This window comes from Oryctolagus cuniculus, chromosome 7 (assembly GCF_964237555.1).
Source record: "Oryctolagus cuniculus chromosome 7, mOryCun1.1, whole genome shotgun sequence".
Taxonomy (NCBI): Eukaryota; Metazoa; Chordata; class Mammalia; order Lagomorpha; family Leporidae; genus Oryctolagus; species Oryctolagus cuniculus.
Window position 1 is genome coordinate 121,230,775 of NC_091438.1, and position 25,641 is coordinate 121,256,415.

The following is a 25,641-nucleotide window of genomic DNA, read 5'->3' on the forward strand; positions in this document are numbered from 1 at the left end:
TTTTTTTTTTTTTTTTTTTTTTTTTTTAATCTTTGACAGGCAGAGTGGACAGTGAGAGAGAGAGACAGAGAGAGAAAGGTCTTCCTTTGCCGTTGGTTCACCCTCCAATGGCCGCCGCTGCAGCCGGCGCACCGCGCTGATCCGATGGCAGGAGCCAGGAGCCAGGTGCTTTTCCTGGTCTCCCATGGGGTGCAGGGCCCAAGCACCTGGGCCATCCTCCACTGCACTCCCTGGCCATAGCAGAGAGCTGGCCTGGAAGATGGGCAACCGGGAAAGAATCCGGCGCCCCGACCGGGACTAGAACCCGGTGTGCCGGCGCCGCAAGGTGGAGGATTAGCCTATTGAGCCACGGCGCCGGCCTAGTATACAATTTCTTTTATAAAAAATTATTTTTTTTTATTTGAAAGAGACAGAAAGGAGGAGACAGAGAGAGAAAGAGATCTTCCACTCACTGTTTCACTCCCCAGATGGCCACAAAAGCCAGGGCAGGGGCAGGGCCAGGCCAAAGCCAGGAGCCAAGATCTTCATCCAGGTCTCCCATATAGGTGGCAGGGCCCAAACACTTGGGCCATCTTCTGCTGCTTTTCTTAGGCCATTAGAAGGGAGCTGGATCAGAAGTGGAGCAGCCAGGATATTAACTGGCACCCATATGGGATGCCAGTATCACTGGTGGTGGCTTTACCTGCTACACCACAATGCCAGCCCCCTAGTTGTGCCATTTCTTATTAGATTCATCTAGATCCATCCTTATCTAAGTACCTAATATCTAAAAAGATCTTATATCTAAGTAAATACACAATCTACTGGCAATAATTTGTAACAAACAAATTTGTGGGTTTTTTTTTAAAGATTTATTTTATTATTTATTTGAAAGAGTTACACAGAGCGAGGAAAGGCAGAGAGAGAGAGGTCTTCCATCCGCTGGTTCACTTCCCCAGTTGGCTGCAACGGCTGGAGCTGTGCCAATCTGAAGCCAGGCGCCCAGAGCTTCTTCCAGGAATCCCAAGGACTTGGGACATCACTACTGCTTTCCCAGGCCATAGCAGAGAGCTGGATCAGAAGTAGAGCAGCCGGGACTCAAACCGGTACCCATCTGGGATGCTGGCACTGCAGGCAGCAGCTTTATCCACTAAGCCACAATGCTGGCCCCCAAATTTGTGTTTAATTATAGCAGGCTAAATAGTTCAGACCAACTTTCTTTTTTTTTTTTTTTTTTTTTTTGACAGGCAGAGTTAGATAGAAAGGTCTTCCTTTTTCCATTGGTTCACCCTCCAAATGGCTGCTGCGGCTGGCGTGCTGTGCCAATCCGAATCCAGGAGCCAGGTGCTTCCTCCTGGTCTCCCATGTGGGTGCAGGGCCCAAGCACTTGGGCCATCCTCCACTGCCTTCCCAGGCTACAGCAGAGAGCTGGACTGGAAGAGGAGCAACCGGAACAGAATCCAGCACCCCAACCGGGACTAGAACCCAGGGTGCTGGCACCGCAGGCAGAGGATTAGCCAAGTAAGCCAAGCTCTGGCCAAGACCAACTTTCTACTGAGAACAACTAGAAAAGTTGTACTGATTATTAGAAAGCAACTGGTCAAACACATCCGAAACCAACAAAGTTGTAAAGAATTACCAGGCCAAGATCTGGAAGAAGATAAACATCTAGAAGACAAGCCTAGTATTAGCATACTTTTCTCCTGCAGGCATGATAAATTCCAGGAGAGGTGTTGTAGACCGGAAAGCACACTTAAAAGCCTGGGCAGTATATTTAGGAAGAACATCTATAAGTACCTTAGTCTCTGTTCAGACTTACTGTGAAAATAAATCTGCTCTAAAAAAGAAAATCTTTTTTTTTTAAAATAGGTTTTTTTAGGTCACTGGACCCAAAACAAATTCACCTTGGGATTAAGGGTAAATCAGAATTAAAACATTGCTTGGTCATCTGGGTGGCCCAGAAAAATATTGATACTTGAAATGAATTAAAACAATCCCAGATTGTTAGTAACTCCTGGCATCTTAGTAGCTAAAACAAATAAAATTTCATCATCTATTCTAATTTCTCTAAGCAATTTTTCAAATACAATGTTAGTATATAAGCTAATACAATCAAATACAATAAGTAGAAATACCTTTAAGACAAAGCCACACATAAATGAAAAGCAAAAGATAATAGAAACAGATCAATAGGCACTCCAGATAATTCTGTAGCAGTATTTACTTTTAATTTTTTGCTGTGTCTTTCATTTAGATTTTTAAAAATCTTCAAATTTTTCAAATATAATTGAAAAAGATAATAGTCAAAATTAAGAACTCAATGGATGAGTTCATGGGAGACTTCTGTAAAATACTTAAGGAAGAAATACCAATTTACAATACAAAGTATTCCAGAGAATAGAAAATGGAGCAGTAACTCTTTTGCAAGACCAGAAAAACTCTGACACCAGCCTTACAAGATATTATGAAAGGAGAGTTATAGGTACATATAACTCAATGATAGACATGTAAAAGTCCTATAGAAAACATTAACAGGAGCTGGCATTGCAGAGCAGCAGATTAAGCTGCAAGTTCGGATGCCCACATCCCACATCAGAGTGTCTGGTTCAAGTCCTGGATACTCCACACTTCCAATCCAGATTCTGATAATGCAACTGGGTGGCAGCAACTGGGTTCTTGCCATACAGGTGGGAAACCTGGAAGGAGGGCCTGGCTCCTGGCTTCGGAATGGCCTAGTCCTAGCTGTCACTGGTATCTGGGGAGTGAATCAGAAGGTGAAAGATGAAAGATGAAAGATCTCTTTCCCCAGCTCCCTTCTCTCTATCTTTCTATCTGCCACAAGACTTTTCAGATAAGTAACTCTTTGGGGGCCGGCGCTGTGGCGCAGGTTAATACTCTGCCTGTGGCTCTGGCATCCCATATGGGCGCCGGTTCTAGTCCGGTTGCTCCTCTTCTGATCCAGCTCTCAGCTGTGGCCTGGGAAAGCAGTGGAGGATGGCCCAAGTGCTTGGGCCCCTGCATCCGCATGGGAGACCAGGAGGAAGCTCCTGGCTTCAGATCAGCGTAGTTCTGGCTGTTGTGGCCATTGGGGGAGTGAACCAGCAGAAGGAGGACCTTTCTCTCTGTCTCTCCTTCTCACTGTCTGTAACTCTACCTTTCAAATAAAAAAAAAAATCTTAAAAAAATAAATAACTCTTTGTAAAAAATTAATATATCTTATCTGCTATAGTTTGGATATTCGTGATATTCATTTGGGTGTCCCCCTCAAAGGCTCAAGTCTTTTTCAAAAAAAAATTATTTATTTATTTAAAATACAGAGTTACAGAGAGAACAAGAAAAGGATAAACAGAGAGCAAGATCTTCCATCCACTGGTTCACTCCCTAAATGGCTACAACAGCTGGAGCTGGGCCAGTACGAAGCCAGGAGCCAGGAGCTTCCTCCGAGTCTCCCACATGGGGCAAGGGCCCAAGTACTTGGGCCATCCACTGCTGCTTTCCCAGGCATGTTAGCAGGGAGCTGGTTGGGAAGAGGAACAGCCAGGCCACCAACTAGCGTCCATAGAGATGTGAGTGCTGTAGGCAGTGGCTTAATCCTCTATGCCACATGGCCAGCCCCAGCCCCCAAAGTCTTATGTTAACAGATTAAGGGTAGAAACAATACAATTGTGATGTCTAAAGACAACACTTTTGGGAAGTAATTTGATTGGATTAAGTTGCTGGGTGGTTTTGTGAAGAGAGAGGGACATGGAGGAAGAGCACGCTTCTTGTCTCTGCTTCTTGGTTTGCCATGTGATACTTCATGTGCACATTTCTCACCTTCCACTGCCCTCATCAGACAACCAGACTAACGCAGGCACCCAACCTTGGGATGAGAACCTCTAAAACCATGAACCAAAATAAACATTCCTCCTGTATAAATTAGTTTCTCTGAGGTATTTACAATATTGTGATGAAGTGTTCACTAATACAATATCCAAGCTGGGTTTATTCAAGAAATACAAGGTTGGTTGAATATGTGAGAAACAATCAACATCCAACAACATGAGAACATATATGAACAATGTCATTCACACAGCAATTTTTCTAATTGCAAAAACTACAAACACCCTAAATATCCATACAGAGGACAATGACTGAGTAAAACATGGAGTATTATGAAGATATAAGAATAAGAAAAATAGCTTTAGAATGATTTGGACTGATTTCCAAATACACTTTTAAATGAAAAAAGCAGTGTGCTACCTTTAGTGTAAGAAAGAAAACAGGGGTTGGTGCTGTGGCATAACTGTTTAAGCCGCTGCCTATGACGCTGGCATCCCATATGGGCACTGGTTTGAGTCCCAGCTGCTCCAGTTCGGATCCAGCTACCTGCTAATGTGCCTGGGAAAGCAGTGATAGCTCAAGTACTTGAGCCCCTGCACCCATGTGAGAGATCCAGGCTCCTGGCTTCAGCCTGGTCCAGACCTGGCCTTTGCAGCCATTTGAGGAGTGAACCAGCAGATGAAAGATTTCTCTGTTTCTTCTCTCCCTCTCTCTATAACTCTGCTTTTCAAATAAATAAATAAGTAAAATCTTTCAGAAGGAGAAGAGAGAGGCCGGCACTGCGGCACAGTAGGCTAATCTTCCGCCTGTGGCGCCGGCATCCCATATGTGTGCCAGTTCTAGTCCCAGCTGCTCCTCTTCCAATCTAGCTCTCTGCTGTGGCCTGTGAAAGCAGTAGAAGATAGCCCATGTCCTTGGGCCCCTGCACCCATGTGGGAAACCAGGAAGAAGCACCTGGCTCCTGCCTTTGGATCAGCACAACTCTGGCCGTTATGGCCATTTGGGGAGTGAACCAACGGAAGGAAGACCTTTCTCTCTCTCTCTCTCACTCACTCTACCTCTCAAATAAATAAATAAAATCTTTTTTTAAAAAAAGGAGAAGAGAATATAATATATCTGCTTATTTGTATAAAAGAAAGATAAGCTAGAAACTAAAGAAACTGGCTACATATAAGCTATCAGTAGAAAAGAACGGAAAACCAAGGAGAACAGGCAGTGATTAGTAGAGTTAAGGAAGTAGCAATACCTTTTTGAATATACAAGGGTACTTCAAAAAGTTTGTGAAAAAATATAATTTAAAGGGGAGAGACACTGTGGTGTAGTGGCCTAAGCCTCTGCCTGTGCTGCCAGCATCCCATATGGGCACTGGTTTGTGTCCTGGCTGCTCCTCTTCCAATCTAGCTCTCTGCTATGGCCTGGGAAAGCACTGGAAGATGGCCCAAGTGCTTGGGCACCTAAACCCATTTGGGAGACCCCAAAGAAGCTACTGGTTCCAGATCAGCTCAGTTCTGGCCATTGCAGCCATTTTGGGAGTGAACCAGCGGATAGAAGACCTTTCTGTCTCTCTCTAACTCTACCACTCAAACAATTAAAGTCTTTTAAGTAAATAAAAAAATTACGAATGGAATTAAAAGATAAGTTTATTTTTGGTTAAAAATATTAGAAATCCATGAATTTTTCTTATAATTTGCATCTTCCACAAAGTTTTTGTCAACCTTATCTTTCTGTATCTAGACTATTGTAACCATATTAATGTTTCACATATCCTCCCAACCGAATAATTAATTAAAATAAGGCAGGATGAGTAGGAAGTATTGAAAACCATCCAAACAGTGGCTGGCGTCATGGCTCAATAGGCTAATCCTCTGCCTGCGACGCCGGCACACCGGGTTCTAGTCCCGGTCGGGGCGCCAGATTCTGTCCCAGTTGCTCCTCTTCCAGTCCAGCTCTCTGCTGTGGCCCAGGAGTGCAGTGGAAGATGGCCCAAGTGCTTGGGCCCTGTACCCGCATGGGAGACCAGGAAAAGCACCTGGCTCCTGGCTTCAGATCAGCGCGGTGCGCCGGCCACAGCGTGCTGGCCACGGCAGCCATTGGAGGGTGAACCAATGGCAAAAAGGAAGTCCTTTCTCTCTCTCTCTCTCACTGTCTGCTCTGCCTGTCAAAAAAGAAAAAAAAAAGAAAAAACAAAAAAAAGAAAACCATCCAAACAGTAACAAATTAACCTATTACAAATAAAACAACTTCATTGAAAGAGAAGAGGAAGAAAAGATTAAACACAAGTATTACGGATTAAATATTTCTGTTTCCCTAAAATTCATATGTTGAAATTTTAACCCTCAATGTGATGGTATTAGGAAGTGGGGCCTTTTGGAGGTAATTAGGTCATGAGGAATGAGATTAAGGAACCAAGAGCTTTCTCATGTCTAGGGAGATACAAGAAGTTGACTGTAACCTAGAAGGCTTTCACCAGTATCGGATCTTGTTGGCACCCTCATCTCAAAACGACTCAGTCTAAGGTAATTTGATATAGCAGTCATACCTAAGTGACAAATTCACTCTGAAAAGCAGTATTTTGACTAGATATATATAGAGATAAAAAACAAAAACTATATATAAATATTGTACTCTAGTTAAATCTGAATTTCATAGGACTATGAGTTAGCACAATTTTGTAACTACAAGCAAGTGGAATATATTATAGATAGAGAACCAGCTTTCTAAGTACCAGATGAAAAAGTTATAAGTAAGGAAATGGAGAAGGTTGGACTAAAATTGGAGGTATCAGAACAAAATTATGGTTTTAGAGTGACAGTTGAGAGGAAGAGAATTTTAAAAACAATGGGAGTGGATGGGGCTAGTGCTGAGGTGCAGTGGGGTAAGCCACTGCATCTGATAGTTGTATCCCATATCAAATGTGGGTTTGAACACCAGCTACATCACTGCTGATGCAGCTCCCTGTTGGTTGCCTAACTACTTGGGCCCCTGACACCTACGTGAGAGACCTGGATGGGGTGCCTGGTTCCTGGCTTCACTGTGGCCCAGCCAAGGCTGTTGTAGGCTTTGGGGGAATGAACCAGCAGATGAAAGATGTCTTTCTTTCTCTGTCTCTGCCTTCCCAATAAATCAAATAAATCTTAAATACACACACACATACACACACACACACACAAAAGAATGGGAGTGGAAATCCTTGTCTTATTTTAGATCTTAGTGGAAAGTTTTTTTTTTTTTTTAAGAATCACTTTTATTTATTTGAAAGGCAGAATTACAGAGAGAGAGACAGACAGAATATTCTGTGGGAATATGGCTGCAAAGGCCGGGGCTGAGCCAAGCCAAAGCCAGGAGCCAGGAGCTTAGTCCAGGTCTCCCACATGGGTGCAAGGGCCTAATGACTTGGGCCATCTTCTGCTGATTTCCCAGGCACATTAGCAGGGAGCTGGATTGGAAGTAGACTATCCAGACTCCAACAGGCCCTCACATGGGATGCTGGCATTGCAGATGGCAGCTTAACCCATTATGTAACAATGCTAGCCCTAGAGGAAATACTCTCATCTTTTCCCTTTTCAGTATAATGCTGACTGTTAGAAAGTCTTATATAGCAATTATTAAGTTCAGATGCAATCCTATACTAAAATTTGTTCAGAGATTTTAATCACGAACAAATGTTGAATTTTATCTAAATTTTTTTGCATCTTACTGAAATGATTTTTTTTTTTACCCTACTGCTGATATGGTGCATCACACTTATTGATTTGCCTATATTGAGCCATCTTTGCATCCCTGGGCTAAATCTCACTTGATGATGGTAAATTTTTTTAAAAATTTATTTGAGGTGCCAGTGTTGTGGCATAGAGGACTAAGCTTCTGCCTACAATGCCAGCATCCCATATGGGCATCACTTTGAGTCCCAGCTGCTCCATTCCTGATGCAGCTCCTTGCTGATGCACCTGGGAAAGCAGCAGCAGACGATCCAAGTACTTGGGCTCCTGCAACCATGCTGGCAGACCCAGATGAAGCTCCTGGCTCCTGGCTTTGGCCTGGCCCAGTTCTGGCTGTTGTAGCCATTTGGAGAGTAAACTAATGGTTCAATCTAGTAGTGAGGTAGACTGGAAGTAGAGCAGCCAGGTCTTGGAATCAGTGCTCTGATGTGGGATGCTGTTGTCACAAGTGGTGGCCTAACTTGCTAGCCACAATGCCAACCCTAGTTTTTTGGTTGTTTCCTTGTCTAGTATGGGGATCAGGGTAATGCTGGCCTCATAGAGTGAATCTGGAAGAGTTTTCTCTCCTTTGATTTTTTGAAATAGTTTGAGAAGAATTGGTGATAGCTCTTAAAAGTTGGTAGAATGCAGCAGTGAAGCATACAATCCTGGGCTTAGCATCATGATTATTAGCACACATTATATAAATGTCTTCAAATATTACATTACTCTCCAGAAATACATATATTATTAAGCATTATTCAAAAATGTATAATTCTTGCAGGATATAAATTTTTTTTTTGACAGGCAGAGTGGACAGTGAGAGAGAGAGACAGAGAGAAAGGTCTTCCTTTGCCGTTGGTTCACCCTCCAATGGCCGCCGCGGCCGGCGCGCTGCGGCCAGCGCACCGCGCTGATCCGATGGCAGGAGCCAGGAGCCAGGTGCTTTTCCTGGTCTCCCATGGGGTGCAGGGCCCAAGCACCTGGGCCATCCTCCACTGCACTCCCTGGCCACAGCAGAGAGCTGGCCTGGAAGAGGGGCAACCGGGACAGAATCCGGTGCCCCAACCGGGACTAGAACTCGGTGTGCCGGCGCCGCTAGGCGGAAGATTAGCCTAGTGAGCTGCAGCGCCGGCCCTAAAAATTTTTAAATTACATTAAAATAAGAAAGACTGGAGACATGTCAAAAAGGCATAGGAACCAAACTAGAGAAACTCTAATGATCAAAGCTAGATGAATCTGAGCAAAAAAACAAAGTGTAAAAACAAACAAACAAACAAACAAAACAGCAGCGGGGTCTCAAACCAGCACCCATATGGCACTGGCACCCCGGGTTCTAGTCCTGGTCGGGGCGCCGGATTCTGTCCCGGTTGCCCCTCTTCCAGGCCAGCTCTCTGCTGTAGCCTGGGAGTGCAGTGGAGGATGGCCCAAGTGCTTGGACCCTGCACCCCATGGGAGACCAGGATAAGTACCTGGCTCCTGCCATTGGATCAGTGCGGTGCGACGGCTGCAGCGCGCCGGCAGCGGTGGCCATTGGGGGGTGAACCAACAGCAAAGGAAAACCTTTCTCTCTGTCTCTCTCACTGTCCACTCTGCCTGTCAAAAAAAAAAAAAAAAAAAGATTTTACTTATTTATTTGAGAGGCAAAGAGAGGGAGAGACAGAGAGAAAGTTCTTCCATCTGCTTGTTTGCTCCTGAGATGGCTGTAAAGGTTGGCGCTGAGTCACTCTGAAGCTAGAAGCCAGGAGCTTCTTCTAGGTCTCCCGTGCGAGTGTAGGGGCCCAAGCACTTGGGCCATCCTCCACTACTTTCCCAGGCAATAGCAGAGAGCTGGATTGGAAGAGGAGCAGCCAGGACACAAACCAGCACCCAAATGGGATTCCAGCACTGCAGGCAGAGGCTTAGCCCATTACGCTACAGTGCTGGCCCCTTTCAAATAATTTTTAAAAGTGTATAAAGATCCTCAGACCACAAATTTTTTTTTTTTTTTTTTACTGGAAGAGGAGCAACCGGGACTAGAACCCAGCGCCTGTATGGGATGCCAGCACCACAGGTGGAGGATTAACCATGTGAGCCACGGCGCCGGCCCCCAGTCCACAAAATTTAACAACAACTGATATATAAAAAATATTTGATATCTTATTTACTTGATTACTTCCTCCACTTGAATGTAGTGAGCTCCTAGAAAGCAGCATTTTGTCAATTTTATTCATAGTTGTATTGCTAATATTTACTAAATTGCTTTGTATATTTTTATAATGCCCTGCTCATTATATATTTATGGGTATATACATGATGGGTAGCTGGATAAATGCTGAATTAAAACATTACACTTGGGTAGTTAAGTTTCCAAAGAACAGTCGAGTGAAATCTGAGACAAGTTTGGACATGCTGAGTAGATGGAGATTTTTTTTTTAAAGGTAATACAGAGGGGGCTGGTGCCGTGGCTCACTCGGTTAATCCTCCACCTGCGGTGCCGGCATCCCATATGGGCGCCGGGTTATAGTCCCGGTTGCTCCTCTTCCAGTCCAGCTCTCTGCTGTGGCCCGGGAGGGCAGTGGAGGATGGCCCAGGTGATTGGGCCCCTGCACCTGCATGGGAGACCAGGAGGAGGCACCTGGCTCCTGGCTTTGGATCGGCGCAGCGCCGGCTGCAGAGGACATTTGGGGGTGAACCAATGGAAGGAAGACCTTTCTCTCTGTCTCTCTCTCTCTCACTGTCTAACTCTGTCAAAATAAATAAATAAATAAAAATTTTTAAAAAAAGGTAATACAGAGGTATAGAGAAAGAATTAACAATTCACATAACTAAGTATAAAGCAATCTAAGCCAATACTTCAATAATCCAGAAGTTTTAAATAAAGTACTTATAACAATAAGGGCAGACATGAAGTGAGATTAGAAAGAGAAAGGTCTGTGTGTCTTACTCTACAATCATGCAGCACCTAACGTTGCAGATACATTCTGAGAAATGTGTCCTTTGGTGATTTCTTCATAGGGTGAACATCATAGAGTGCACCTATACAAATGCAGTTGGTACAAGCCAGTCACTCAAATATGGCCTCTTGATGCAATCAAGAGACACGGCAAGTGTGGGTATATGAGGTTGCTGTTGGAGTAACAGTTTACAGTAATTTTTTTTCTGTAAGTAGGAGTATACTCTAAAATAATAATAAAAGATAAATACATAAACCAGTAACAGTTAATTATCACATATTATATATGGTACATAATTGTATATGCTATACTTTTATACAACTGGCAGTGCAGTAGGTTTGTTCACACCAAGATCACCAAAAACACATGTGTGATCTCATTAGGTGATCAGAATTTTTTAAGATCCATTATAATATGAAACTACCAATAAATATATGATCCATGGTTGATCAAAACATTGCTATGCAGCACATGACTACAAATGCTTCTATCAAAGCATCTGTAAGACTACACTGTTGCGTTTATTTTACATTTTTATCTCTTCCCTTGCTCAACTGTGTGTTCCCTGAGGTCTGGAACAGAATCTGATCTGTATTTTATTAATTCTCAAAACCTGATGTTTTTAAAGCAATCTGATACTCATAATTACAGGACAAATGATAACCTGTCACCTTCTCAAAGGATACCTTCTAGACAAACTATCCTGATAAGCATATGCTAAAGCCTGGCCCCCAAGCCAACATTAACTAATTCCCTTTATCCTGCTCTACTATTTTTTTTATTGTACTTATCCCTTTAAACATTCCTGCTATTAATTATTGTCTGTCTCCTCTCACTGCAATGTAAAATCTACAAAATCAGAGATCTTTTATTTACTGATGTATCCCAAGCCATTAGAAGCATGTCAGGCAAGGAAGTGATCAATAGATAATTGTTTAATGAGGAATAATGAAATATTGGTTTCAATCTTCAATATCAAGTTCCATTTTTACATCTGAAATCTAAAAACAGGTTAGACTTTCTAAAAAATTACTTTTCTTTGCTACAAAGATTTATTCATTTATTTGAAAGGCAGCACAACACAGACAGGGAGACAGAAAAAAGATCTTCCATCTGCTGGTCAAATGACAACATCCAGGTCCAAGTTTAGCAGCTGGGAATCAAACCAGAACTGTAATATGGGATGCCAGTGTTGCAAGCAGAAGCTTAACCCATTGTGCCACAATACCAGCCCCCATTTTTTCTTAATTTCTTATTAAAGCGCTACAATTTTTTTTTAAATATATGAGTAGTTTTAGCTGAAGTCTTTAAAACTGTCAAATAAAACACAAGCAAATATCTAAAAAAAATTATTTCTCCCTACTACTTCAGCTTTTGATTATCTGATGCAGTATCATGAATCTACAACAACAGTCAACATTGTATTCAGCAGCTGGATATGTTGATTTAGTCAAGCAGACAAAGAAAATCAGATGGGGTTGGCATTGTTGTGGCATAGCAGGGTAGGCCAGCGCCTTGCAGAGCCACCATCCCATACGGTCATCAGCTCAAGTCCCAGGATTGCAAAGCGGTGGCCTACCCTGCTACACCACAGCTTCCTCTAATGGGCATGGGAAAGCAGCAGAAGACAGCCCAAATGCTTGGGCCCCTGCACCTACATGGGAGACTTGGAAGAAGTTTCTGGCTCCTGGCTTCAGCCTGGCCCAATCAATATCTGCTGTTTCAGACATGTGGGGAGTGAACCAGTAAAGGGAAGATCTCTCTCTCTTTCTCTAACTCTTTCAAATAAATAAATTTTTCAAAAAGGAAGAAAGAAAACCAGATGATATATTTTATTGGGTTCTTTTCAATTCATTCTAAAATTACATGATTCTAAGTCAAATTATTACTGGTCTGTGAAAATTCACAAATGTATATTTAAATATTCCTAATAATTTTAGTTCTCGCAGATGTTTCTAAGTCCAGGTTTTAGTGAAGGCCTCATCTTTGTGTGTGTGGGGGGGGGGGGGGGCTGCTATTCCTTAATCTTGAACTTTAGAAAAATCATGATTTGAGTTTCAACCTTTAAAACCAAGATGAGTAGAAAAATGTTAGGCACAGGATGGTTTTAGAGCCTACTCAGACATTAGTAAGGAAGGCATTTTGGCAGGACAGGGACAGAAAGAAGTTAAAATGGCTACAGAAAATGCAAAGGGAAGAAGTGATAAAAACCTGGGCCATTTCACTAAGTTACTGACCAAAGGAAAACTAGAATCCAGTGGAAAGGGTAACTAACCACATGTAGGTAGAAAGTGGAGAATGCAAATATTGGGAAAGAGAAGGCTTCAAATTAGATTAGCTGGGTAAATGGAAGTGTTGTTCCACACAACAAGTAGGTAAGACTTTTATTTTGGGCTTATAGAATGTCAGACTCGATTAACCTCAAATTCAGTAAACCTGATCTCTTCAAGAATCTTATTATCACAAGTTTTATTGAGCGACCGGCATTTTGGTAGAGCGGTTTAAGCTACTCCCTGTGATGCTGGCATCCCATTTGGGTGCTGACTCAAGTTCCAGCTGCTTCACTTCCAATCTAGCTTCCTCTTAATGTACCTGGGAAAGCAATGGAAGATGGTCCAAGTGTTTGGGCCCCTGCACCCATGTGGGAGACGTGGACAGAATTCTAAGCTCCTGACTACAGCCTGGCCCAGCCCTGGACATTGCAATTATCTGAGTAGTAAACCAGGGGATGGAAGAAATCGCTCTCTCTCTCTTCCTTCCCCTCTGCCTCTCTCTTTGCCACCTTTCAAATAATAATAATAATCAAAGTCTTAAAAAATTTCATTGAATATACTGAATTTATTAATTAACAGTAAATACTCAAATATGTGTTGCTAGAAGGTACTCCCTTTTCCAGAAAAGGCTAAAAATGTGTAATATTTCTTTAATGCAGTCTGAAGAAGGGAAGGGAGACAGGATAAGAACATCTTGAGAAACCAAAGCCAAAGTTTCAGTTCATGAGAAGAAATAGAGAACTTCAAATTTACTTCCACTGATTACTAAGGCTTATTCAGAAAAGAATGATGGCCCACAATCACGGAACTTTTTAAGTTAGTCAATGATAGGAAACAGAAAAAAAAAAAATGCCTGTTAGAAAATAAAGGAAGAGGGGGCCAGCACTGTGGTGCTGCGGGTTAATGCCCTGGCCTGAAGCACCAGCATCCCATATGGGTGCCGGTTTGAGACCCTGCTGCTCCACTTCCAATCCAGCTCTCAGCTATAGCCTGGGAAAGCAGTAGAAGATGGCCCAAGTCTTTGGGCCCCTGCACCCCATGTAGGAGACCTGGAAAAAGCTCCTGGCTCCTGGCTTTGGATTGGCACAGCTCTGGCTGTTGTGGTCAATTGGAGAATGAACCAGGGAATGGAAGACCTCTCTCTCTGCCTCTCCTCTCTCTGTGTAACTCTGACTTGCAAATAAAGAAATAAATCTTTAAAAAAAAGAAAAAAGGAAAGAAAGGAAGAAAACTTAAAAAAAAAAAAAGGCAAGTGACTACATCCATAAGAAAAGAGAATTTGCTACTTCATTCTTTTTCTTTTTTAGATTATTTAGTTGAAAGGCAGGCTGACAGAGATAAAAAGAGAAATTCTGTGCTAGGCTGAAGCAAGCAGGGAGCCAAGAACTCCACTCTGGTCTCCCACATGGGTGGCATGGGCCCAAGTACTTAGGTCATCTCCTGCTGCCTTCCCAGCAGGAAACTGGATTAGAAGCATGCACAGCCAGGACTCAAACCAGCACTCCAACATGGGATGGCAGCGGTAAGCAATGACTTAATCTGCTGTACCACAGCACTGGCTCCCTACTTCTTTTGTCTGCTTCCAAAGCCAGTAAGGCCAAAATAGATGTGGTCCAACAAAGTGATAGAATCAAATCAATAGAACTTATAACAATTGACTTTAATGTTTTCTTAAAGTGCTCAGAGTTTTCTGAAAAAAGATGTTACTCCATACTTCCTTATATACCGGGGACAGTGAGGATAAGGAAGTCCTTTAGACTTTAAAAAGAAAAGTATATAAATATTTACTCAAGGTATAAAATAAAGGCATTTCTGCATTATTAAAATATTCCTAATGAACAACCTTGCTGAAGGCTTTACTCTGTCCTCAGTAGCTCTCCAAGGAATTCAGCCCAGGGTAGAGAGCTAGCAGCAGGCTATCTCCTTCCTTCTCTATATTTAGCTATAAGCTGTGTATATTACATTTTATATTATATTATATAAACATATAGAGTATATATTATATATATTATATTCATCTTTCTTATAGTATACTATATTCATCTTTCTTTCAGAAAGCATATATCCCCAGACCAAGGTTGCAGAATAACCTTAAACATAACCCCAGGACATTCCACAAGGTTTAATTCTATCTTATAAAACACAATCTAGATGTAGTAAAGTACCAATGATTCAGCCCTCTCTACAATTCAGAACTTATAATAATTTACACCAAATCACAATGCTTAAACTGATGCTAGTAACCTGGTGCTCAACATCTAGTTTTCTTAGGATTGCAGCATTTCCTCTCAAAGGAGGAATAAAGATGAGAAGATACATTGGTTTGTTTCCCTCGACAACCTGGAATGTCCCTCTGTTGTTATAGTAAGAAAACTGTGCAGTCAGAACAGGAATGAAATTAAACAGGCAATGAATGGGTCAATGTCTGACTCTCTGCACTTCAAGTTCCTTCAGGGAATATTCTTGGGCTTCTCTGACCAGGCATCCAGGCCGCCCACACTTGAGGACAGACCTGCTCATCTCTGCCTCAGGCCATGACTCATGCTCATCTCTCTCAAGCAATGTCCTAGTTGGGCCCTTGCCCAGTGATAAGCCTCAACCTGGATATACACTGAACACAGGAGAAACTTTGACAAACAAAACTTACACAAGCAGTACTGACTACTAAACTTTCATAGGACCTGCACTTTCTTATATTGACTCATCAGAGAAAAATTAAAATATTCTTAAATAGGCAGTAAATGGACATTTAGTACTATCACATTGTATAAGGACTGCCAGGCAACAATTTAGTTTCTGTGGCATATCAGCATTTCTATTTGAAGAGTAGTGCTCATGAAACTATTTGAATATATTTCTATTCTACCATTCTTTTGCTGAGTATAAGAACAAAAAGATTAAAGTGCCAATGGGAGTGACAATGTTTTTGCAAACATAATAATTGAAAAATCATTAAGCATGCTGAATACAGCAAATCTTTATCACCAATGAAATACTCCTCAGAATTCAACTTACAAGTTAGTTGCCTATTTATGAATAAATATTACATCTAGAATGCCAGGAGTTATTAAAACTTATAAAATGTAATAAGAATACCCCTCCCATTCAGGGCCTACGACTTCTAAGGGGAGGTGGCAACACAAGTTATAAAAAGTGAAGAGAAAAAAATATATACCTTTCTATATCATGCAAGTCTTTCCTCAACTCATACAGTCTACTTTCATGGGCATTTTCAGATACACATTTTTATACCAAAGTAGGGAAATATTTTTCATTATTTACCTTCATACTAATACCTACCAAGTAATGTGTTCCAAACTAAAAAAAAAAAATTACTTAACAGTACAAATCAGCAATTTCTCAGAATTAATAAGTCTAAGATTATTTCCTGTTTACTTTCAAAAAGAAGGACATTAAAAAATGATAAACACTTCAACAACAACAACAAAATGGATAAAGGTATGAACAAGTCACCAAATGAGAAATAAACACATTAAAATATTTATTTTGAGGAAAGCATTCAGCTTGCATACTTTTAAAATTATACTACTAAGTTCTGGGGAGGGGTATGGTGAAGTAGAGAGGAGTGTAAATCAAAACAATCTCTCCTAAAAGAAACTGGGGAAGGTGTTTAGCCCACATTTCATACCAGGTATTGACTCCAGCTCCCTGCTAATGGAGATCCTGGGAGACAGTAAAAATGATGGGTCAAGGGGCCAGTGCTGTGGCATAGTGGGCTAAGCCTCTGCCTGCGTTGCCAACTTCCCATATGGGTGCTGGTTCATGTCTCAGCTGCTCCTCTTCCCATCTGGCTCTCAAGTGCTTGGGCCCCTGCACCCACATGGGAGACCCAGAAGAAGCTCCTAGCTCCTGGCTTTGGATTGGACCAGCTCCAGCTGATACGGCCATTTGGGGAGTCAATCAGCAGATGGAAGACCTTTCTCTCTGTATCTTCCACCCTCTGTCTGGAACTTTAACTCTCAAATAAATAAATGAAGATCTTGAAAAAAAAAAAAAAGATTGCTCAAGTGATTGGGTCCCTGCCACCCACATGGGAGACCTGGGTTGAGTTCCCAGCTCCTGGTTTTAACCAGACCATTCTTAGCCACTATGGTCATTAAGGGAATGAGCCAGCAGAGGCTCTCTCTCTGAAATAAATATTAAAAATTAAAAATATAAAATGCAATTAGAAGAACTGCCTCAGAAATTTAAAAAATATTTGTGCCTTTTGTTCTGACCAATTATATTATGACTAACTATTCTAAGTTAAACAGAGATTTGGTTAAAGATTTAACTGTAAGAATGCTCAATACAGAATTATTTAAGAGGAAAAGTCTATATAATACAAGTGAATGGCTAAATATGATTGATTATTCATAAGATGGAATATTATATAACTATTGAAAATCGTGTTTTCTTCAGACATTTAGTGTCATGGGAAATGGTCATGATACAATATTTAGAATTGAAAGTCTGGATAATCTTATCTACACAGAATGAATCAATTATAAATAACTGAGAGATGAGAAATAAATAAATAAAAATGTTATTAACAATTATCATCAGGTAGTAGGATTATGGGCAGTTATGAGTGTCATCTTTATACTACTTTATATTTTCCTATGTTTCTATAGTGATCAGATATCACTTCTTTTAAGATTTATTTATTTATCTGAAAAGCAGAGTTTTTATTTATTTGAAAAGCAGAGTTATAGAGAGGCAGAGGCAGAGAGAGAGAGAGAGAGAGAGAGTGAGAGAAGAGAGAGAGAGAGAGAGAGAGGTCTTCTATCCACTGGTTTACTCCTCAGATGGCCGCAATGGCTGGAGCTGCACCAATCCGAAGCCAGGAATCAGAAGCCTCTCCCAGGTCTCCCAGGCGGGTGCAGGGGCCCAAGGACTTGGGCCATCTTCTATACTTGGGCCATAGCAGAAAGCTGGATCAGAAGTAGAGCAGGGGCTGGCACTGTGGCATAGCAGGTAAAGCTGCCACCCGCAGCGCTGGCATCCCATGTGTACGCTGGTTCTAGTCCCAGGTGCTTCACTTCTGATCTAGCTCTGCTGTGGCCTGGGAAAGCAGTAGAAAGATGGCCCAAGTCCTTGGTCCCTGCACCCGCATGGGAGACCTGGAAAAGGCTCCTGGCTTCAGATCGACCCAGTCCGACCATTGTGGCCAATTGGGGGTTGAACCAGTGGAAGGAAGACCTCTCTCTCTCAGCCTCCTTCTCTCTCTGTATAACTCTTTCAAATAAATAAATAAATCTTTAACATAAAAAAAAAAAAAAAAAAGGAGGGGCCAGCACCGTGGCTCACTTGGCTAATCGATTCTCTGCCTGCAGTGCCAGCATCCCATATGGGCGCCGGGTTATAGTCCCTGCTGCTCCTCTTCCAGTCCAGCTCTCTGCTGTGGCCCAGGAGGGCAGTACAGGATGGCTCAAGTGCTTGGGTCCTGCACCCGCATGGGAGACCAGGAGGAAGCACCTGGCTCCTGGCTTCGGATCGGCACAGCACCGGCCGTGGCAGCCATTTGGGGAGTGAATCAACGGAAGGAAGACCTTTCTCTCTGTCTCTCCCTCTCACTGTCAAAAAAAAAAAAAAAAAAAAAAAAAAAAGGAAGTGGAGCAGCTGAGACTCAAACTGGCAATGGGATGCTCGTACTGCAGATGGCAGCTTCACCCATTATACCACAGTGCCAGCCCCATCAGATATCACTTTTACAAAATTTTTTAGAAAAGGGAATGGTGGGGGGTGGAGTTGTGGCACAGCAGGTAGAACAGCTGCTTGCAACGCGGGTAATCCATACAAGTGCCAGTTCAAGACCCAGCTGTAACATTTCTGATCCAGCTCCCTGCAAATAGCTTGGGAAAAGTAACAAAAGATGGCCCAGGTACTTTGGCCCCTGCCACCCACATGGGAGATCCGGATGAAGCTCCTGGCTCATGACTTCTTGGGGTCACTTGGGCAGTGAACCAATGGATGGAAGACCTCTTTCCCTCTCTCTAACTCTGACTTTCAAATAAATACTTTTTTAAAAAAAATGAAAGAAAAAATATAAATTACAGACAAAAAGTAAAACTAGGGCCATCTGGTCTAGCAGTTGATGTATGCATACATCCCATACTATAGAACCTGGGTCTAATGCCAGGCTCTAGCTCCTGACTCCAGCTCCCTGCTAATGTGGACTCTGGGAAGCAGCAGTAATGGTCCAGTAGTTGGATTCCTGCCATTCATGTGGGAGAACTGAAATGAGTTTACTGCTTCCACTTTTAGCATGGCCCAGCTCTGGCCATTGTAGGCATTTGGGGAATGCACCATTGGTTGGAGGGGATCTCTCTCTTTCCCTCCCCTCTCAAATAAACTATAAAAAATTTTAAAAATAAAATTATATTTTCTTGGCCCAAGTCCTTGGGCCCTGTACCTACATGGAAGACCAGGAGGAAGCACCTGGCTCCTGGCTTCGGACTGGTGCAGCACGCCGGCCGTAGCGGCCATTTTGGGGGGTGAACCAACAGAAGGAAGAACTTTATCTTTTTTTTTTTTTTTTTTTTGACAGGCAGAGTGGACAGTGAGAGAGAGAGACAGAGAGAAAGGTCTTCCTTTGCCATTGGTTCACCCTCCAATGGCCGCCGCGGCTGGCGCACCGCGCTGATCCGATGGCAGGAGCCAGGTACTTCTGGTTTCCCATGGGGTGCAGGGCCCAAGGACTTGGGCCATCCTCCACTGCACTCCCTGGCCACAGCAGAGAGCTGGCCTGGAAGAGGGGCAACCGGGACAGAATCCGGCGCCCCGACCGGAACTAGAACCCGGTGTGCCGGCGCCACAAGGCGGAGGATTAGCCTAGTGAGCCACGGCACCGGCTGCAGAACTTTATCTCTGACTCACTTTCACTAACTCTGCCTGTCAAAAAAAAATTTATCCTTTCTAATCTTAGCCAAACAGCCCATCATTACATAAACTTGGGAGGATTACAATTTCAATTATTCAGATAAGATCCTGAACAGAAAGAAAATTAAGAAACAGAAAGGTACACCAGTGAAATTAGACTCTCTTATGGTAATAAAACACCCCTAAAACATGAATTTAGTAGCATTTCCCCACTTTACACCTACTAAAATTATAACATTTAATTAGAGAATTAGTTGTTATTTCTAATACATGAGGTCTGTAAATTATTTTATTTTGAAAGTGGTTATCAAATAAAATTAAAAATATAAAACTGTAAAGGGAACTTTTTGTAAATCAACAGTCAATAAAAAATAACAGCATCTGTTTACTAATGATAATGCTGAGATGATTATTTTTTAAAACAGCAGACATGTAAGCCTTCAACTGTGGTTTAGTCTAATGATTTACTGTCTGATCTTCTACATGATTAATGATGCAGATGTGCCATGCTGAGCTGACTGATGTTAATGTAGTAGGGGTGATACTGCCCTAATATATTTGATCCATATAACTTTTCTGAATTAAACACTCTCCTTCACCACAACATTGACCACTGAGCTATTTGTAGTAATTTTGCATTGCAATAGATGAGCAAGTTCTAATGAACTGAGTTGAAAAGGTTCATTGTCAGACCAAAGATAATTTCCACTAAGAAATTCATTAAAATTCTTTTAATTCAAGCATTTTTAATGCTTAAAAATGTTTTATCTAGTCTTCAGCAACTTATATTGTTTAAAGAGCATTTCCATGGAACTGGCACTGTGGCGTCGTAGGTAAACCTCCCACCTGCAGTGCTGGCATCCCATATGGGTGCTGGTTCGAGTCCTGCTGCTCAACTTCTGACCCAGCTCTCTGCTATGGCCTGAGAAAGGAGTAGAAGATGGCCCAAGTCCTTGGGCCCCTGCACCCACGTGGGACAGCCATAAGAAGCTCCTGGCTCCTGGCTTCGGATCGGTGCAAACCCAATCACTGTGGCTAACTGGAGAGTGAACCAGCAAATGGAAGACCTCTCTCTCTCTTTCTCTCTCTCTCTCTCTTCCTCTCCTTTTCTCTCTGTGTAACTCTCTCAAATAAATAAATAAATCCCTTTTTTTAAAAAAAGAGCATATTCAAATAAATTTACCAACAAATTTCATACTTGAAATCATTTTGGAAAATATATTGCTTTAGAAAATGTCCCCAATAAAATCCTTTGAACTTGGAGATTTTATAAAGGACTAATCACATATATAATCCCTAATTTCATACTGTAAAATTTTAGACTTTTCACATACATGGGTTTGCTTAAGGCAGATACCCTCTATATAGTATGAAATTAAAGTCAAGTCAGGTAACTCTCTTGTCCATTTTTCTTCCATGTAAGCTGAGGATAAGGTTGCTAACAAAGTAAACTGGAACATTATATGAAATCACTGGATCCAGATCTGTGGTTCTCAAACTTTAGAATGTATTATAATTACTAGAGAGAGCTGATTTCCACAGCTTCTGACTCAGCAGTGGGGATGGGGAGGGTCTTGGGGAAACAAGAATTTGCATTTCTGACAAATTCCCAGATGCTGTTGACCCCTCCCGCCCCCACCGCGCCACACACACACACAGAGGCAACACTTCAAGAACCACAGATCCAGACCAATTTGGGCATTAATAGTGACTCTTCCACTTAGCTTCTCTAAAACTCAGTTTCTCCAACTCAAAAACTAAAAATAAAATGATTTCATAGTTGTGAAGTTTATAAATTATATAAGTAATATACAGTAGCTATTAAACAATGCCTGGTTCATAAAACATATTTAGTAGTAGCAATAGTAGTTGTTAACACCATTTTTTAAAAATGAGTTATTTATTATTATTTGAAAGGCAGAGTTACAGGAAGACGGGAGAGAGAGACATCTTCCATCTGCTGGTTCACTCCCCAAATGGCTGCAATGGCCAGGGCTGGGCCTGGCTCCCAAAACCAGGAGCCAGGAACTTCTTCCAGGTCTCCCATACAGGTGCAGGGACCCAAGTACTTGGGCTATCTTCTGCTGCTTCCTAGGCTCAGGCACATTAGCAGGGAGCTGGATCAGAAGTAGAGCAGCTGGGAATCAAAAAAGCACCCGCCCATTTGTGATGCTGGCACCACAGGCAGCAGCCTGTGACACTGTGACACGACGCCGGACCCTGTTACCGCTACTATTATTGCTACTATTTCTACCAAATAAGGGAACACATACAACATTTACGTTGCCAGATTTTTTTTTAAGATTTATTTATTTATTTGAAAGGCAGTGTTAGAAAAAGAATGAGAGACAGACAGACAGACAGATCTTCTATCTACTGGTTCACTCCCCGAATGGCTGCAATGGCAGCAATGGCAGATCAAACCCAGGAACCAGGAAATCCATCTGGGTCTCCCAAGTGGATGGTAGAGGTCCAGAGACTTGGGCCATCTTCCGTTGCTCCCAGGCCATCAGCAGGGAACTGGATTGGAAGTGGAGCAGCAGGGACTCAAATCGGCACTCATATGGGAAGCCAGCACTGCAAGTGGCAGCCTAACCTGCTGTACCACAATGCCGTCCCTGTGGTCATCAGATATTTAAATTGTGTTAAATTGTACTGTATTTTAAAATTCCTTATGTTTTACATTAATTCTTGTTTGATAAACTAATAAAAGGTATTTACAGTGGCAGGCACTGTGGCGCAGTAAGTTAAGCTTCTGCCATGGACCCCCATATCCTCTTTCGGAGTGCCTGGTTTAAGTACTAGCTATTCCTCATTTCTGATCCAGCTTTCAGTTAATGCTCCTGGGAGGCAGCAGATGATGGTCCAAGATTTAGGTTTCTTCCACCCATGTAGGAAAGCCAGATGGAATTCTTGGCTCTTGTCTTTGGCCTGGCTCAGCTCTGGCTATTGCAAGTATTTGGCATGTACCAGCTGATGGAAGATATGCTCCTTTCCCCTCTCCCATGAATCTATCAATCAAATAAATAAATAAATGTTTTTTAGAAAGTTTCACACTAGCTGACAAAGCCTTATAATAATTTTTACAACAATTAAGAGAAGAATGGCTCTAGAGCACAATTGTTTGTGTTTAAATTTCAGGTCTTCCTTATAGCAATGTCTTCAACAAGTTTGTGGAAAATTATTATGACAAAAATTATGCATGAATTTCAAAAAAAAAACTGCACCAAAATAAAACTCCTCTCTTAATTCCATTTTCCATGATCTTTTTGAAGTACCCTCATATTAGCTGTTATGTCCATGGTCCTCAGGTTCCTTATCTATAAAATAATAACGGTACCACTTCAAAAGGTAGTGAGAACTGAAAGCATTAGCAAAGGTAAAATTCTGAATAGTGCCTAACATAAAACAAATATTCAATAAATGTTACCTATCATTATAATTATATTATCAGTAACAGTACGAATCATATGTATTAAATCATTAAATAGATGCAATTTTATTTGAAGATAAAATTCACATAACAGGATATTTTTTCAAATTATTAGTGTGCATTAATAGACTATCTCATTTCTAGTAGATTGAATCATAGGAACTGCTGATATAGAACTAATTTTGACCTATAAAAACAGTAACTTCATACATTTGAATCTAATAGCTTTCATCATAGTCTCTGATCATTCCTTTGAGCCTGTTAGCGGTTCTACTAGTGTGATCCAAGGTTTAATCCTCAGCTCTCGTTACCCTGGATCTCCAAGAAGGATCATACCCACTACCACCATGTTGTAATCCAAGACTGAAAATACAAAGGTTTTATCTAATCATAGATGCACTTTATTTAGCCTCAAGAAATTGGTTTGAAATGTGGAGATTTCATACACACACACTCAACCCATCTACAAAACTTGGTTTCTGGCTTCTTTTAGAAAAACTGGATGATCTTGCAACAACTGAGCAAGCATTACCAAAAGCCTATAACTGTCTAAAACTAAGTAAGTGGCAGATAATCCTTTAAACAGAATACGAGCTCTCCAAATTGTTAGAGTCTGTATCCAGCTTTAATCACTGATTTATTTATCTGCCTAGCCCTACATCATTCAAATTTTCACATGTAGTTCCACCTAACAACAAAATGTTGGTGACCACAAATCTCCCTTTCCAACCCAGACTTGAATCCAGTTACCATCACCTTTGTGTCCCACAGACAGCTCAAACATAAGAAGTCTCTTACCACCTCTGTTCTCCTGGATTCTATTTAAGATACTGACAACATGCAACAGCAGTAAGCAGAATCAAGAACATCACCCTTGCTACTCTAAATCTCTCACCTCCCTTTTCCAATCAATCGCCAGTTCTACAGATTTACCTCCTAAGAAATCTCTATTTCCTCTTCCTTCCCCATTAACCACTGCTTGAATCCATTCAGGGCCTCATCAACAACCACAGGTATATTACTCTGGATGAGTTGTCCCTGCTCCTGGCCAAAGGCAATAACATCCCCTGCCATTGTGTCCCACCCTCTCTTGCCTTCTGATCTAACAAATCCTCCTTTCTCTCTTATGTCTACTGAATCACATCAACAATACAGAAACATGCTTTTATTTCACTTATCCTAAACTCAGACACGCACACACACACACTCACACTCACAAACAAAACTCCCTTGTTGCACTTCCCTCTCCAGCTGCTACTATATTTCTCACACTGTCTTAACTGAAGAACTTGAAAGCACTAACCTATACTCCTATCTTAAAAATTTTCTCCTCAAGGTCACTAATGAATTCCTCATTATTAAACCCTGTGACCATTTCTCCATCGTTTCTTGATCTGCCAGCAGCATTTAACACAGTTACTGATCCTCCTGGAAACACCTCTCTCTTGGCTTGCAGTGTACCACATGCACCTGGTTTTTCTTCTCATTTGATTGCTTCTTCTAAATATTATTTATGGTTCTGTTTCATTTTGTGCTCCAGGACTCAGTACTTGGATTTCTTTTCTCTCTACACTACTCCCAAATTCTTGTGGCTCTAAAAACCAACTAAATGTCAAGGATTCCCAAATTTATTTCTCCAACCTGAACTTTTCCCCTGAACTCTGCACTCCAACTTCCAAGTTCACATCTGCAATTGGACATTTGGTGGACGTCTAGAAATTGTTTAATAAGCACATTCCCCACCATTACCACACCCACAAACTAGTTTCTCCTTTCTACCTCAATGAATGGCAACTCTATTCTTGTTACTCAAGCCAAAAATCTTAAGGTCAACTTATGTTATGTTGCTGTCATATGCTATAGTCCAACTTCCAAAACAAATATATGGTCATATGATATAATGTTACTTAGCAAAACTACTATATATGCAACAACATGGATGAATCTTAAAAACATTATACTGAGCTAAAACAAAGCAAGACAAAAGAAGTACACACATATAACTGATTCCATTTACGTGACATTCCCCAAAGGAAAAATCTAATCTAAAATGATAGAAAGTAGATAGGGGCTGGCGCTGTGGCACAGTGGGTTAAAGCCCTGGCCTGAAGTGCCAGCATCCCATATGGGTGCCAGTTCTAGTCCCAGCCACTCCTCTTCTGATCCAGCTCTCTGTTGTGGCCTGGGAAAGCAGTAGAAGATGGCCCAAGTCCTTGGGAACCCTGCACCCACATGGGAGACCCGGAAGAAGCTCCTGGCTCCTGGCTTCAGATGGGCACAGCTCCAGCCATTGCGGCCAACTAGAGAGTGAACCATCAGATAGAAGACCTTTCTCTCTACCTCTACCTCTCTCTGAAACTCTTTCAAATAAATAAAATAAATCTTTAAAAAAAAGAAAAAAGAAAGCAGATCAATGGTTGCCCTGGGCCAGCAGATGGGGGTTAGGATTGAGCCACAGAGGCAGAAAGGAATTTTGGGGTGTGATGGAAATGATCTATATCTTGATTGTGATGGTAACTATGTATAAATATATTTGTTAAAACTCACTGAACTACATGTGTACATTTTATGTTAATTATACTTCAATAAAACTGATTAAACACAATTCAACTACTTCT

General features: G+C 41.7%; 1 protein-coding gene across 12 annotated transcripts in view; it reads right to left on the reverse strand.

The window, feature by feature from the left end:
* The window catches only part of OSBPL9 (oxysterol binding protein like 9), a 181,739-nt gene that overhangs the window by 89,380 nt on the left and 66,718 nt on the right, over positions 1-25,641 (reverse strand). The window lies entirely within an intron of this gene.